Here is a 16378-nt window from a genome sequence, read left to right on the forward strand (position 1 = left end):
TTTTCTTCATTAATCTAGCTACATCTGTTTTTACTAATTGGTCTGCTAGATTACGGCCTCGTTTGTATGCTGGCATAATGCGGGAATTATGTAAACTTTTTAAATCCCTATCTGTTGCCACTATGGGCCATAGGGTTTTAACTCGTTTGGTGGTTTCCATGCTGTCCACTGTATGTTGTGTGACCCAAGGGATCCTGTTGCCCAGATCTTTTTTCTTTTTATTTGTTGTAAGTGCTATTTCACGGGGGATATTAAGGACCTTGTTTCTGATCTTCTCAAGATCTTTTTTGTTGTAGCCCCTCTGTTCAAATTTGTTTTGCATGTCTTCTAGTGCTTGTTGGGCCATGTCATCATTGCTGGTGATTCTCCTTACTCTCAACATCTGAGAGTAAGGGAGGCCTTGACGAAGTGCTATGGGGTGACAACTGTCATGATGCAAAATGGTATTACGGTCTGTGTTCTTAACATATAAAGATGTTTCAATTTTGCTGGCTCTAAGGTGTATATTTACGTCCAGAAAGTGTATGACCTCCATACTCATGTCAAAAGTAAATTTGACAGGGTGCAAACGACTGTTGTGTCCCTCAAACACACATCTTAGCTCCTCTGCAGTGCCGCTCCAAATGATGAACAAGTCATCTATAAATCTGCGGTACAGAATGACTTTGTCTGCATATGGGGCTGAAAAGAACAAAGATTGATCGACCTCGTTCATAAAAGCATTGGCGTAGGATGGAGCCACATTCGATCCCATCGCTACGCCAAGCTGTTGTCGATACATCGTACCATTGAACAAAAAATAATTTCGATTTAGCACTAAATTTAACAGGCTCATGAAGAACGACATACACGATATGTGTATATATATATATATGATTTCATTTTATACATTTTTAAGATTTTTACATGCGGGGGGGTTGGAGCTGGTGGGGAGCGCTGCGGCTGCTTCTTGATGACAGGGAGCGAGGGAGGGGGAGCGGCTGCCGGAGGGAGAGCAGCTGCCGGGCGGGTGGGAGGGAGGGAGAGCGGCTGCCGGGCGGGTGGGAGGGAGAGCTGCGGATCGGTGGTGATCGGTGCCAGCACCGATCACCGCCGATCCCTGTGTTACCGAGCGGCTTAGCCGCCGGTAACACAGAAATAGCTGTGATTGGCTGTTCACATTTGAACAGCCAATCACAGCGATCGCCGACCGGTGGGGGCATCCCTGCCCCCCCCGGGCGGCGAGGGGGGATGTCTGCTGTCAGGGACAGCAGACATTTCCAAACTGTCACCGCGTCTCTAGACGCAGTGACAGTTTGAAGCCATGACGTATATATACGTCAACGGTCGGGAAGTACTTCCCGGCCATGACGTATATATACGTCAAATGTCGGGAAGGGGTTAATTATGGACATAAACTGGTCAATTATTGACCCTATTACTTTATAATCAGCTGATCAAGTCAATAATGTAACAGTGTTATACCATTACTAGGCAGTCATTATTAATTTGTTGAACTGTCATATCTGGCAGTGTATGCCTGCCCTGGCCGTCCATCTGACACCCAATGTTCCTTCAATAATGAGGGATGGGGATATATTTCCTCCACACAGATAATCATGAAATATCTTACAGTGGGCCAAATGTATTAAGCCTTAACAAGTGATAAAGTGGACAGTGATAAAGAGAGATAAAGTACCAGCCAATCAGCTACTAACTGTCCTTTCTTAAATACATCCTGTCACATGGCAATCATGGGTTAATTGGTTGGTAATTTTTTTTTATGACTCTCCACTTTATCACTTTTTAAGGCTTAAGGGGCCCATTTAAGAAGGATTGCAAATTCAATGAAATCTGGGTGGAATCTTACCAACCAAGATAGCATTTTAATAAGCGATCCTAACATCCGGAAGTATCTACATGCACACAAAGGAACAGGGCTCTGAAAGGAGACCATCCTTGCTATGCAAGGTGCCAGGAGTCTGCATATGCGTGGCTAGAGCTGACCCCCCAATGACCACGCTGACTGCACTGCCCCACTGGCAATGAGTAACTAGCCCATAGACTACGAAGGGCTACTGCCATCTTAGAATGGCATTAGCCCTGGGAACTGATGCAATGCTGCCCAAAATTCATACATCAGGCACTATCTTATCCCCCATAGAAACCTATGTGGGATGCTACTGTGGGAGGGACAGAAGGGATCACATCAGGTATCGTAGATTCCTGCTTTAGTCCCTCCTAGATGCAATTGGGGGATATTTAATATTTGTGGCTAATCCCCCAAAACACCTGCAAATATTGAATGATCATTTCTGATAAATAGGCCCCTAATACATTTGGCCTACTGTAGGGCCAAAATATCTGTTGGGTTTGACAGATAAGGAAAAAAGTATTCGCTAGGAATAATCAGGCGCCTTGCTGAGAGTTGTTTCTCTGGTAAGAGCTGCTGCTTAGATGTGGGGGTAGTCACTCCCCACTAAGAAAAAAACCGCAAAGTATCTCACACTGGGTGAGAGTAGCAGCGCTCAATTCAATGAATGAAACAAATGTTTAGAAATGTAACAATTTTTACTGTTGATTAAAATACAATATAAAAGACATAAATAAAAACAATAATGACAATAATGATATAATGGTACGGGGGGGGGAAAATGGACACCTTTGATAAAGCTGCAGGACGCAGTGAAACGCGTTAGATGATTGCCCCCCCCACCTCTGGACCTAGCTGTGACACCCCAGCTCTATTTGGATTCCTTTTCATTAATTTTCATTCATTTCTTCTCACTGGACGTTGATTTGGCGGACACCGTGCTTCTGATCCACTGGTATACAACATCCAGACCAGTGTGGACTGTCATTGAGCACGGAAGCCACTTCTCCATTGCATTGCCTTCACCTACATCTGGGCTATCGCTGCAGACAAACCGGTGGTTGTAACCCCCAAGATCGGCTCTACACCGACACAAGGTCTGCTCCACTTCTGGCGGTATTCTATCCCTCCAGCGGCTGTCACATAGCCGTCATCATCGTGAGGACTCCCAGTTAACATCTTCTTCTAAAGGATCCACGTAAACTATTGGTAAAGTGCACTTACCTGTTTCTTCTACACAAAGTGTCGACACAGCTCAATTCGTCGTGTCCATTGAGGCGGGGCACATATTTATTTCTATTTTTGACATTCATTCCAATTTACGTTTTTTTCCCCCCCGTACCATTATACCATTATTGTCATTATTGTTTTTATTTATGTCTTTTATATTGGGTTTGACAGATATGTTATCTCACAGTGCATGTTCAGCATAATGGGATTAACACAAATAAGCCATTTATCTAATAATATACAGTATTAACCAAAATCTAGATATACTCTGAAGAAATAGACAGCCATATCATTAAATCAATGTGGTGTTATTGATAACAGGAAAAATTACGGTACTTTTGTATTATCACGGCGCCCACGATGTTCATCGTACTGCATCTCATCGCATCGCATGCAATATAGTGGCATGCAAAGCATGCGATGTGATGTGATTTTTAATTGTACAAGCACCCTGATGGGTGCTTACAATGTTAAATGCACCCCCATTGTCAACACCCCCAGTGTGAGCGCACTATCTAAAATCAACTTCACACCGACGTGGATAGTGGGGGTATGAAAAGGTCGGAGGACGCGTACCGCCGACCCTCGCGGGCTTGTTGCGCTCGCCACGCTTCGTGCTGGCTTTGATAGTGGGGGTCGTGTTGACAATGGGGGTGCATTTAGCATTGCAAGCACCCATCAGGGTGCTTGTACAATTAAAAATCGCATCGCATCGCATGACATTTGCTGGCATGTGATGCTATGCGATATTTAATTGTACATTCTGGGTCATTTAACGCGAATACCGCATCGCATACCATCGCATACCTTATTTAGTGGTATGCGAAGGTATGCGATGGGCGCCATGATAATACACAAGCACCAGAATTACATTCAAATAAAGAATGCACTAATAGTCACCCCAATAAAGTATATTCACTTTGGAAAAGGCATGCTAAACAGAGTTGTACAAAGTCAGTAAAATGTCTGGAATATAACTTCAAACAACCACATCAAAAACATGCAGCTAATGCGCCATTAAGGCTAAATCAATCCATCTGTGAATTATTTAGTCCTGTTAATTGATTTAAATAGATTGAATACCTGGATTGTATATGGAATTCCCAGAAATTACATATAGACATTCTCCCATGATTTGCAAGCTGTATGTTTGAGAAGATGATTGAAATTCCTGTCACAATGCACATGTTCTTCCAAGCATTCACGTGACAACCTGTGCAGGACTGCTAGCCACTGCATATACAGCATTTGTACAAGGCAGTTCCCATAGGACTGTCAGCAGATCCAAGAAGTCCATAAATACAAAGTGTCAGTATAGTCTACAACATACAAATATACATATGTCCACATATATTCTGTTCATTATTGTGTTGTATATAAGTACAGTATAAATGTAAAAGAAAAAATGCCTAGCACTCTAACTAGTAACCAGTAAGCTGTGAATTGAATAAGTTAGTGTAAATGTTATTTAAATATCTTATTGCTATATTTGTAATAAAGTTGCAGGAAATAGAGCAGACAAAATGCAGATTTTATTTATTTACAGTTACCTATATCCAAAGTGCCTATATTTATGCAACACTTTACAATCATTCATTCGCACGTACACTAATGGTGAGATTTGGCATGACATTGTGACCATATAGTCAAAATCGCATCGGGATCACACGCAGATTGCATGCAGATCGCACAGGTTTTTTAACCTTGCAATCACAATGCGCACCTGCACAGCACAGATCAAAGCCAGAAAGACAGGGCTGCATTGACTATATAGTACAGATCTGTACTATATAATCAAAATTGCATGCATATCTCATGGCTTGCCATGCGATTCGATCCCAATGGGATGGGATCGGCCGTCGACCGTGTGTACACACCATTAGGATAATTTTTAAAAGAGGGACAAAAAATCATGAACTGAGATCACATACAAACTTCACAAAGATAAAGTGTTGGTTGGAATTGAGCCCATTACCCCGACATGGTGAGGTAATAATGAAAGGGCTTATTTCAGCGGCGTAACTATAGCACCGCAGCCCCCGCCACCGTGGGGGGGGGGCTGTGCATGTGGGGGCGCCGGGGGCTGCGTTGCTATAGTTACACCCCCCCAATCCCCCGCAGACTTACCTATCTCGCTGGTCCCGGCGGCTCCGTTCTTCTGCTGAGGACCACCACAAAATGGCCGCCCCCATATAGCACACAGTTCTCTGAAACTGTCTGCTGTATGGGGGCGGCCATTTTGTGGTGGTCCTCAGCAGAAGAAGAACGGAGCCGCCGGGACCAGCGCGATAGGTATGGCTGCAGGGGATTGGGGGGGGGGTTGCACGGCGGGGCGGCGGGGGATTGGGGGTGCTTGGCGGGGCGGCGGGGGGGGGCGCCCCCCCTAACGGCGGGGGGGCGCACAAAACTTAGTTACGCCACTGGCTTATTTACTGTATAAACTAGTGTTACAACTCATTGTGAATGATAAAACTTGTTGCATATGATACATTGTGCTCCAGGTAATCAGCAATTTACAGTCATATGTTTGAAAAACAACACTTGGTTCCTGATTGGCTGAAGCACCATGTATCATACGCAACAAATTTTATCACTATGGTTGTTTTGCTAAAGCCCTTACATTTCTGCAAAGACTTGTAAGGCATCATTTGAAAATGTCTTCAAGCCTGAGCGGTTATTCGTACCCGGTTGCACGGCTGCAAATTTGCAGGTCGGGTGATAATTGACTGCGCATGCCCACAGCTTGTAATAGGCATACACAAGGACATCCTTCGACAACATTATGCAACTTTTTTTATCACTGGCCATCCGCAAGTTGTTTTAGAAAGCCAGCGTTTGTGGGTGGTAACTGGCTATTGTCAGGGAAAACACAGGTACAGTATGCCCAGACATTTGAAGGGAAGCTATGTGACGTCATCTCCAGCCTGATCAGCCTATTGCACCTGCCGAATAGGTCTTGCACATAGTGGAAAAATTATTTCATGGTGTCGCAAATGGACTTACAGCTAATTGCAGGCCTGCAATATGTTTCGCAAGTCATGCTCATCAATTCTCATGCTTGCACAGAGCGGAATATCACTCTGGCTGGGCGGTGATCATACCTGATCATAGGGCTCTGCAAATTAGCAGCCCAGTTATCAGGTCTGAATAACCCTCATAGTCTAATGGTTAAATTGATGCTTCTTATTAGAGCACATATTTATATAACATGTTGGACTAGGGAAGACCAAAGAATGATTAAACAGATATATGATTAGCCCCTCAAAAAGTGTGAACCTAAAGTAATCAAGGGCTCTGATTTCAGGGTTATTCTAAAAAACAATGTTTAAAAATAATAGATCCAATAATTACTAATTTTCATGGTATACAAAATTATAAAAAGATCATGCAATAGTAACATTATATTTTGTTTAGACCATATTAAGGGGAAGATTCTCTAAGCTAAAAATGCAGTAAAAGCTCCGTTATCTGAGTTTTTACTGCATTTTGGGATGCACTAAGCATCCACCGCTGGGTTACCACAGCGGGGGGCATTACCAGAAAAATCCCGCACCGACCAACTGCCGCCCAGCATCCCCCCTCACCTGTGTCCGGGCAGAGCAGCTCTGTGCTGCCCGGACCTGTGACCTCCTCCAACCTGCGCTGATCCTCTTCCGGGTGCATGGAGGAGGAAAGCCAGCTCCCCTGCAGCAGCAGCAGCCAGAAGCTGAGTAAGGGAGGGAAGGGGGAGCCGCCGGGTCCCGATGGGACCCGCTGACTCACCGCAAAGGATAGCTCTTAACGCAAGAGATGTCCATTGCCATTATTATCGCATGTGTTACAGCATATGCGATAATTATGAATGCGATAGCCAGCGATAGGGGGCGGTAAGGGGGCGCGGATGTTAGAGCATCCCCCCCTATAACTTTATACAGTAACTATGGTGTTCAATCCATTCTCAGTAATAGGGAACATGCACATGAGATGATTTTAGCCCTAAGTGATCTGCCTAGATTGCTTAGAAATTAAGCATGGATCGCTCCTTGTGTATGCTCCGTGTGTATGCTCATGGGCGTCACCATCGCCTGACTAGATCTCGACTACATGTAGTAGAGAACACTGATTAGCACAGATCACCCAGGCACACATCACTAACGTGTGTATGGGCGATCTAGGTGTCGTGAAGCACAAGGGTGATTTCCCTAGCCTGTACCGCTCAGCATTCTGGCTAGTAGAAATCGCCCCATGTGTATGGGGTTAACTATAATGCAAACAATTTACAACAGGTACAAAGCATAAGGGCAATATCCTATTAACAGCAGTAAATTACCACAGTTAATTGATTCTTCCGGGGCTATACAATTAGCCCCGTTAGCCAGGACTTATCAGGGATTTTGCTTCAAGTATAAAAAGCAGAATCCCCTATAAGCAGCCCTCAGAGACAATGTATTCAGATTCCATGTGTTATTGCTGTTATTGCCAGAAAATGGGTCATATACCACCAGGGCTGCCGAGAGGGGGGGGGGGGAGCTGGTACTCATTACCCGGGTCCAGGCTTGCTGGAGGGGCCCGTCGGGGGCCCCTGGTCAAACCCCCTCCGTTCCTCCCAGGCAGAAGCACACACCTACTGACAGCGTGAGAGCTCATGCTGAGCCTGCTGTCAACACTGGACATGCTGTAGGTGTGCTGCTGCTACTGCACACAATAACACTCCCCCTTGATTTTAGCGTGTTTTATCACCCCCTAAACATTTTCGGGGCGTGGCCCAACCGCAGGATGTGACCACGCCTCCCGTGATTAGGCCACACCCCCAAAATTTTACCGGGGCCCGGCATACCTCTCGGCTGCCCTGTATACCACACAGAAAAAGGGCTATAACTGGATAGTCATTTTTTTTCTGTGCTGTAAATTATGGCTAGTAATTGCTGACCTCTCTTAATCTCTTCGTTCTCAAAAATAATAATAATAATAATAATAATAATAATAATAATAATAATAATAATATTTGCCAATAAATAAGCATAGAATGAAAATGCCTAATAATGAATATGAAAGTAGAAACATTTCTGAACTAAGAAAATGTAGCAACATTGCATCAACAACAAAAAAATAACAAGCAATTAAAAACAACACTTAAAAAATAGACCATAAAATAAATTTAAAAAAGGGCACTTACACATATAAATTACACAGGCCATTTTGTTGGCTGACTTCAAGTCTGCATAGTAAATTGATTTATTCGGCCACAAAACCAGCGTAATTCATATATGTAATTATTTAAAACTAGCTTTATGAATTAAAGGTGGACACTCTAAGAAATGACAAAATTACTGTACCCTTCCAGACATTAGATCTCGTATCTCTAAAATCTATTTCTTAAATAAATAAAAAAATGAAGAAAAAAAAACTAATATCACCTCACATGACTGCAGCTAAAAGAACACTATGTTCCGTGTGCATAACTGGAGTAATCACATGAAATTTCTGTCTGCCTCAGTCTCAGAAAATGTAACATCATAAAAGTGTTTTGAAGTTGTGGTTTGTTATAGAGAAGATCACTGTTTGTTCTTTACTGCTGTGAAGGTTCCAAACAGGAAACTTATGTATTTAGTAAAAGAATTATACAAAAAGGTGATGTCACTGAACAGAGCTTTGTACATAACCACTTAACTGGCTAATATTTGTTTCCAAAATCTGCTCAGAAATTGTAATTAGGATTGAATTAGTTTAAGAATACCTATTTAAAAGTGTGTGTGTCCAAAGTGATTTAATTTATTTAGAAAAAAAATGCACATTTTAAACAAAATTTTGTGGCTCCTCTCTTTGAGTTTTGGACTGTGCTGCAGCCCCACCTCTGGAGCTACCACTAAAATTTCTGTTCACTTTTTATGGGCTGAGCAATGCATTAATCAGGATCTATTTATTATTTATATATTTATTTACAGTTTCTTAGCTACTTGTTTCCTAGCACGGCACCCACTATGTCATTTGCGTAGTGGGCTATTCAGGGTAGTGAAATCGCATCGCATGCCATTATTGTATGGCATGCAATGTGATTTTCCTATGTAATGTATTCACTGCTCTCTGTCAGTGAATACATTACAAAAATCGGGTCCGATACAAAATCGCCATTATTTTATGGCATGCGATGCGATCAGATATCGGTTCCGATTTTACATATAATAATGGTATTTAATGTGCTATACAGTTAAATGACATATAATGTCATTTATTTAGGCCCCCCACTGTCAACGTCATCCCGAAGCGTGGAGAGCGCAGCGGAACGCGCCCGGCCGACCTTTTCATACCCCCACTATCCACGTCGGCGTAGAGTTGATCTTATATAGTGTGGCAAGCGCAGCGAGCCACCGAACCCAAAGCGTGGCGAGTGCAGCGAGCCCTGCGAGGGGACGCGTAATACATGTAACATAATATGCATCCCCTCGCGGAGCTCGCTGAGCTCGCTGAGCTCGCTGAGCTCGCCACGCTTCGGACACTATATGAAACCAACTCCACGCCGACGTGGATAGTGGGGGTATGAAAAGGTCGGGCGGACGCGTTCCACTGCCCCTTGCTTCGGGATGATGTGGATACTGGGGGGCGTAAATAAATGACATTATATGTAATTTAATGGTATAGTACATTAAATGCCATTATAACAGGTAAAATTGCATCTTATCGCATCGCATGACATGCAATAATGGCATGCGTTGCGATGCAATTTCACTATGTTTGCGTACGTAGTAAAATTGGGAGCCGTGCTAGGAAACAAGTACTGTTTCTTATATAGAGCAGTAGATTCCGTTGCACTTTACAATTGTAGACAGTGATAAAACAAACTGGGTAACAAGAGACAGACTTGGAGGTAAGAGGGCAAGCTTACAGTGTATAGTTTTTAAGTTCAACCATTTTGTTATTTTAATAGTGTAGTACTTTGCTTTGTAGTTTGGTATTCCATGTTACATTTTCACATCCTAACTTTCCACATTGTGGTGTTTAAATTATGATTTGCAGCAACTCCATCTCACACTCCAGGGAGAATATGTACTTTCACCCTGCAAATCGGAACAAACATTCTAATTGTGCAACAATTAGAAAGTCCCAACAAATCCCAACGAACCTGGTATAGCTTAGAAATAGTGTTATGTTTGATTTGCATCAAATGGTTCATAATGGTTATTTTAACCGTAGGTCACCAATTTTAATTGGGGTATGAGGTACTCATGAAAAACTTTATCTACTAAATAGCTACAAAAATTTAAAAAATCTGGTGGTTTCTCAAGTGGTCTGCGTACCTATTTGACCAACTTCCAGCCCTTGTCCCACCATGTTGATCTGACCACCACAACCTGCAGCAAGGAGGATCTTCTGTGGATCCCCTCTCCGTTCCACAGTTACTCCTATTTACCTTCCCACTTACCACCACTGTGTAGCGTCAGCTATGCTGCTGTCTTCCACTGGTGGTATTGATATTTGTGGGTCTTCAGATGCAGCCAACTGTCCTATAGTCAGTAATGCAGTTAGGCAAGCTACCTAAATTATGACCATGAGCTACAGTTTCAGTAGCTCCCGAGCTACAGAATGGAGACAAAAGTAAATGAAAGGGAAGAATGTGATCAAGTGGCGCAAAACAATTATGGTAAGTACAAAACAATTATAATGAGTACATGTGTATAAACACAAAAAAAGTAATAAAATGTACCTTTTTGGTAAGGTTATGAACCTGTGGTCAAAATTCTTTAGTTGGCGGGGTGGATGTCTGTGATGGGTATATCCAAGTGGATGACTGTTTACTGTTCCAGTAAGGTGGTGATTTGCTCAATATACTGTATCTGAAAAGACAAATAAAAATTGTGTAAAACTTTCATTGTGGATAAGTTTTTATTCTTGAGTATAAATAAATCAATCGATGAAAATTTAATACATGTTCTCTAGCAGCGTACCTCGCTCACCTCTAGAGGAGGGATGGGAGAACGCATAGAGGTGTCTTTTTGATGAAATGGTTAAAAATGGAAATCGTATTACACTCACACTGGATGAGGTTGTAGCCCCACATGTAATGGTTTCTTTACACCTGAATCATTGCTTTAGTAGTCTTTCTTGGTGTACCTCGCTTACCTCTAAACAAGGGATGAGAAAGCGTATAACAATTTCTTTAATTTTAATAATATAGATATAAAGGTGCAATAGGTGTGGCATACCCCACTCACAATAAGTAAAGTTAAGCCCCCGTCCATAGCGTTTTCTATACTTTCTATAATTTCAACCTTTTCTGTTATGCAAAAAGTCAGTGTTTAACTCAAGTGTTAAGTGCTGCGTACCATAACTCACACGATATGTAACGATATGAAGCTCATCGAGGTTTCTTTGGCTCCCCCGGAGGTGTAGTATTTCCCCAAAAAACTTTATACCATCTCCAAAACAAGTAAAAAATGGTAATTTTTATTATACAATAAAGAAGACATCTGGGAATGTCTTCTTTACTGTATATTAAAAATTACCACAAGGTGTGTGTGTGGGGGGGGGGGGCAGTTTGGAGTCCCCCTGTGACAAGCTATGCCCTCATTCCTCGAGGCCATGTCCCTTTCAGGTGCCACTTGGTGGTCCCATGTCAAGACCTGGGGGAGGTATGATTTTTGAGAGGCTTCCCTTAAATATGTCCACGCTGGATCATATAGATTGAGAACACCCTTAAGGGTAGAGCCAGAAGTGGTAGACAAGATATGGATCAATGAGAACTGAGAGGTAACTCTAATGCCCTGCATATTGCTTAGGAGCCAATTCAATTCTCAATTCAGATGTCAGAGCAAAGAAAGAGAACTGTCCACTCAAAACATTTGTATGTGGATACCATTTAAACCAACTGACACTACAGCCAGCCAGCATCTATAGAGCTGCACACCTTCTACAGGAATAATGGGCCACCCAGCACAGTGCATGTAAAGTTCCTCCCCGTAATGAGATCAAATATCTAGGGTAGCTCACTGCACAGGGTCCCCATTCAAAAGATCCACTAAAAAATGCCAGCATCACTCACATTTGTTATAGAAATTCAAATAAAAATTTTGTGTGAAAAAAGATTATATTTCCTATATAAGGTAAAAATTACAGGTCATTATGATGAATAAAAATGTGTGCTTGCCAATTTTCACATTTATTTTCACAAATGATTTTGGCACTCAAAGGGTTAAAGACATTTAAGTGTGGAGAGGCTTTATACTTTAGCACAAAGTATAGATAGTCACATACAGTTATAATTGTTAAAGTATGTAATGTGTCTATCATTTCATAGGTTGTGTTGTTGTTTTTTGTTAGTACTTGCTAGGACTTAACCTAGTACTTGATATCCAGTACTGCAATAGAGCTTTTGTCAAGAATTCATTGTAAACATGAGTACAGTATGTGCAGTTCTGCAAGCCAGTTTATGCAAATGGGGAATTTAGATATAGTCACAAATTGAAATTGTTTTGTTGAAATTACCTGTTCTACTTTTGGAGAGCCGGAGGAGAGATTCTTTCCTTTATGTTCTTTGTTGAAGTGTTCCTTAAAAATAAAGAGAAAATGTACTCATTTTGTGTATTTAATATCTGTGAAGTATGAAGAGCATAATTTCAGTTAGGACAGTACTCCAAAAACATAATAGTAGTTGACACATTTTATAAATTGAGAATCAGGGACATAAGAGCAGATAACTGGGTTACCTTAAGGGAAAACACACATATGTATATTTAACAGACACATTTCAGCATAGAAAAGGTGAACAACAATACAACTCCCCCAAATGTAACTCTCACTGCATATGTTACATCGGCCCCACCTGTAGTCCACATGGTTTTGTAAATTAAAGAAATAGTTTGCTTGTGAAAACTAACCAGAATCACCCCCACATCTCAATGCATACAATCTGTGAGTGCTTCAGCATAATTACAGTGGTGGTAACTTAGGTGATATAACTACATATAGACCATTTTATGTTAAAGCAAGGGCAGTTTTACTGAGGCCCCTTTAATAAGTAACATCTCCAAATGCAGACCTTACACTTTAGCCAGAGGCATAATGTAGGGCCATAGCACCAGAGGCAAGGCAAACACACACACACACTTATAGAAAAACAAAAAGAAAACCTGTGAACGTGGAAGGGTCTGAGGGTGCACAAATGTAGCAGCCAGTCTGTTAGTAGCAGGGGTCAGGTTGTTAAGTGGTTGGGATATGCGGGGAACACAAACCAGAGCAGGTAAATATGAGCAGGGAAATATGAGCAGGGGACAAGCTGCGTGAAGCCTGTTAGCGCATGTAACGCCAAGATGGAACAGTCAGGAAACACACTCCAATCCTTGGTATTATGCTCACCCTCCTTGTGGTAGATGCTGGAGGGACCGGGGAGCCCGATGGTAGGAAGGCTCGACCCGGTACACGTGGTGGTGCCGCGTCCGCAGACGGGTGCTCTGGTGCAATGGCGGGGAGCCCGGAAGTGCTGTGGCTCGACCCGGAGCAGGGGGCAGTGTGATGTCCGCAAATAAGGGCTTCCAATAGGCTGTGGCTGATGTCTTTAGCCGTAGGATGAAGTCCGGGCAGCGTTGGCTGAGGACACTGTAAGTAGCTGCTGGCTGGCTCGGCTCAGTTTGTAGTGTGAGCCGGCTCCAAGTATGGGTATCGTGACCTCAGGAGTGGGAGGGCTTCAGAAGCGGAAGTAACGTCAACGCGTTTCGTTCCCTAGGAAACCGGGAACTTTCTCAAGACAGTGTTTGTACATTTACCTCTGTGGTATTTAAGGCATCTGCATAATTGATGTTCAATTAATACAATCATTAAGTAGTACAGTATACACAAAAATTTGTAAAAAAATGTATAAAGAAAAATAGTATTAGCAATTATTTTATATTCATAAAAATTCAAAGAGAGTTTTTTGTTATTAATAAAGCTATTAGTTAGCCAGTTGGATTCAGTTATACAATCAGAGTAATAGAGATCAATTATATAGGATTGATCATGATGTAAATACAGGTTATTTCAGACTAAAGGTCAGAGAGAGTACTGTCGGTCCGTATAAAAAGAAAGAGCTAAAGGGAGAGAACGTAAGGAAGTAAACGGAATACCAGGGACAAATAAATTATATAGCAGAGTATAAATCTGTTTCAATAGTCAATTTATACAATCGTCCCGCTTATTATCCAGAGGACCACGTAAGGTGCAGCAATCTGATCAGAGAGTTAAAACCGAATTCTATACATTCATAGTTCGTTGATAGCCACCATTTATAGAGGCAGATAGTATCAATATTCAGAAAGAGATGGTAGTCAGAATATATGTATATTCACAGAGAGACAAGGTTTTTATAATCTAGTTGATCCAATAGAGTATAGGATATATATATATATATATATATAGTATCATGGGGGATATATCAGTTATGAGAAAAAATGGATACAGAGTAGAGAAATAAAAATTAAAATAATAATAGTAATAATAATACTAGTAATAATACAAATAGTCCTATATCAAGAAATAATCTAGAGAAAACTGAGAGAATTCTCATTAAAGATACCAATAGGACACGAATGTCAGACAAAATTCTACATTGGGACTATAACAGTGCATAGGTCCATATTCTCAAGAGCCTTCCTACCATCGGGCTCCCAGGTCCCTCCAGCATCTACCACAAGGAGGGTGAGCATAATACCAAGGATTGAGTGCGTTTCCTGACTGTTCCATCTTGGTGTTACATGCGCTAACAGGCTTCACGCAGCTTGTCCCCTGCTCATATTTCCCTGCTCATATTTACCTGCTCTGGTTTGTGTTCCCCGCATATCCCAACCACTTAACAACCTGACCCCTGCTACTAACAGACTGGCTGCTACATTGTGCTTATTTCGCTCCTGGAGGAATCTATTCTTAATACCTCCAGTTCGTGACCCCATTGGAGTGTGGTACCTGCTATATATTATAAGTCCATTATATTGTGTTATCTAAAACTAATATATAGTAAACTTTATTTGGATCGCATCTGCCTTTTAAATGTACCTACCTGTGTATATGTAAATTTTATTACTGTATTTTTTTACTACATGTATAAAACTTTATTATAATTACTTCAAGTGTGTCCAGGTGTCCTTTTGTTCAGTACAGTTCACAGGCTAACATTATAGATCCAGCAGCGCAAGTGTAGACCCCATTTTTGTAACACACACTTATAGACCCTGTCAAACACACACACACACTTATAGATTCATACCTACGGACATATACACACATACATTCACATATACAGTACACAAGCATTTACACAAATATATACACATACACTCACATAAATGCATAGCAGCCATATACACATATAAACACACATATTTACCACCACCCCCCCCCACACACACACACACACACATACATACATACATACATACAAACATACATAAACACACACACACATACACAAAGGCACATATAAACACATACACATAAACACACACATATATAATCATTACACATAAATACACACATACACATCCAATATAAAGAGATTAATTATCACAAAGAAGATGGCAGCAGCTCTCCGATCTAGTCTGGAGGGGCGGAGCTTCTATGTAATTGACAGATTACGCCTCTGTGGGAAGCAGGAAGGGACTGAGGAGAGGGTGTCCACCACACTTACAGAAAGGTTCTTCTGACAAGCCTCCAAACCTCATCCTCAACATCCCACTGTACTGGACTCCCTGCACTGCAGTCATGGAGCATGGAACAGGCAGTGTGGTGGCCACTCTTTCCCATTATTCAAGTCTTCTCCTCCTTCCATGATCCAGCTACTTCTGTCCCCATTGGTGCTCTACTCTTATCTACCTAGATATGCCCCTGACTTAAGAATGTATGTATATTCCTGCTTTTTGAGTTGCATTAGCATACATACCTACAGTACAGTACTTATAATCACTCTGGGAGAAACCTGCAGGTGGAAATTGATTTGGATCACACATGGCAAAATGCTGTTAACTGCACATTTGAGAAGAGGGTTTAGGGCCAAAAGTCTCATAGAAAAATGCCTTATTGTCACCTCTCCCAGATGCTCAATTTCTGGCAATATTACTCCCATTCAGTGCACATTAAAAGTAAGTGGGGAGGATGCCAGGATGCCAGCAGACCAATGACTTCTGAAGGAGCTTGGCAGAGTTACCAAAACATTGGACATCTACCATTGTTTCCAGGAAAGTAGGTAGCTAAGCATTAACAAATACTTCAGTATATTTAGATTTACAGTATTATGATATATCCACATCAAATTATTAAACTAAATGGATAACAAGCGTACAATAGTCAATGATA

This window comes from Crinia signifera, chromosome 1 (genome assembly GCF_055691185.1).
Source record: "Crinia signifera chromosome 1, ASM5569118v1, whole genome shotgun sequence".
NCBI lineage: Eukaryota > Metazoa > Chordata > Amphibia > Anura > Myobatrachidae > Crinia > Crinia signifera.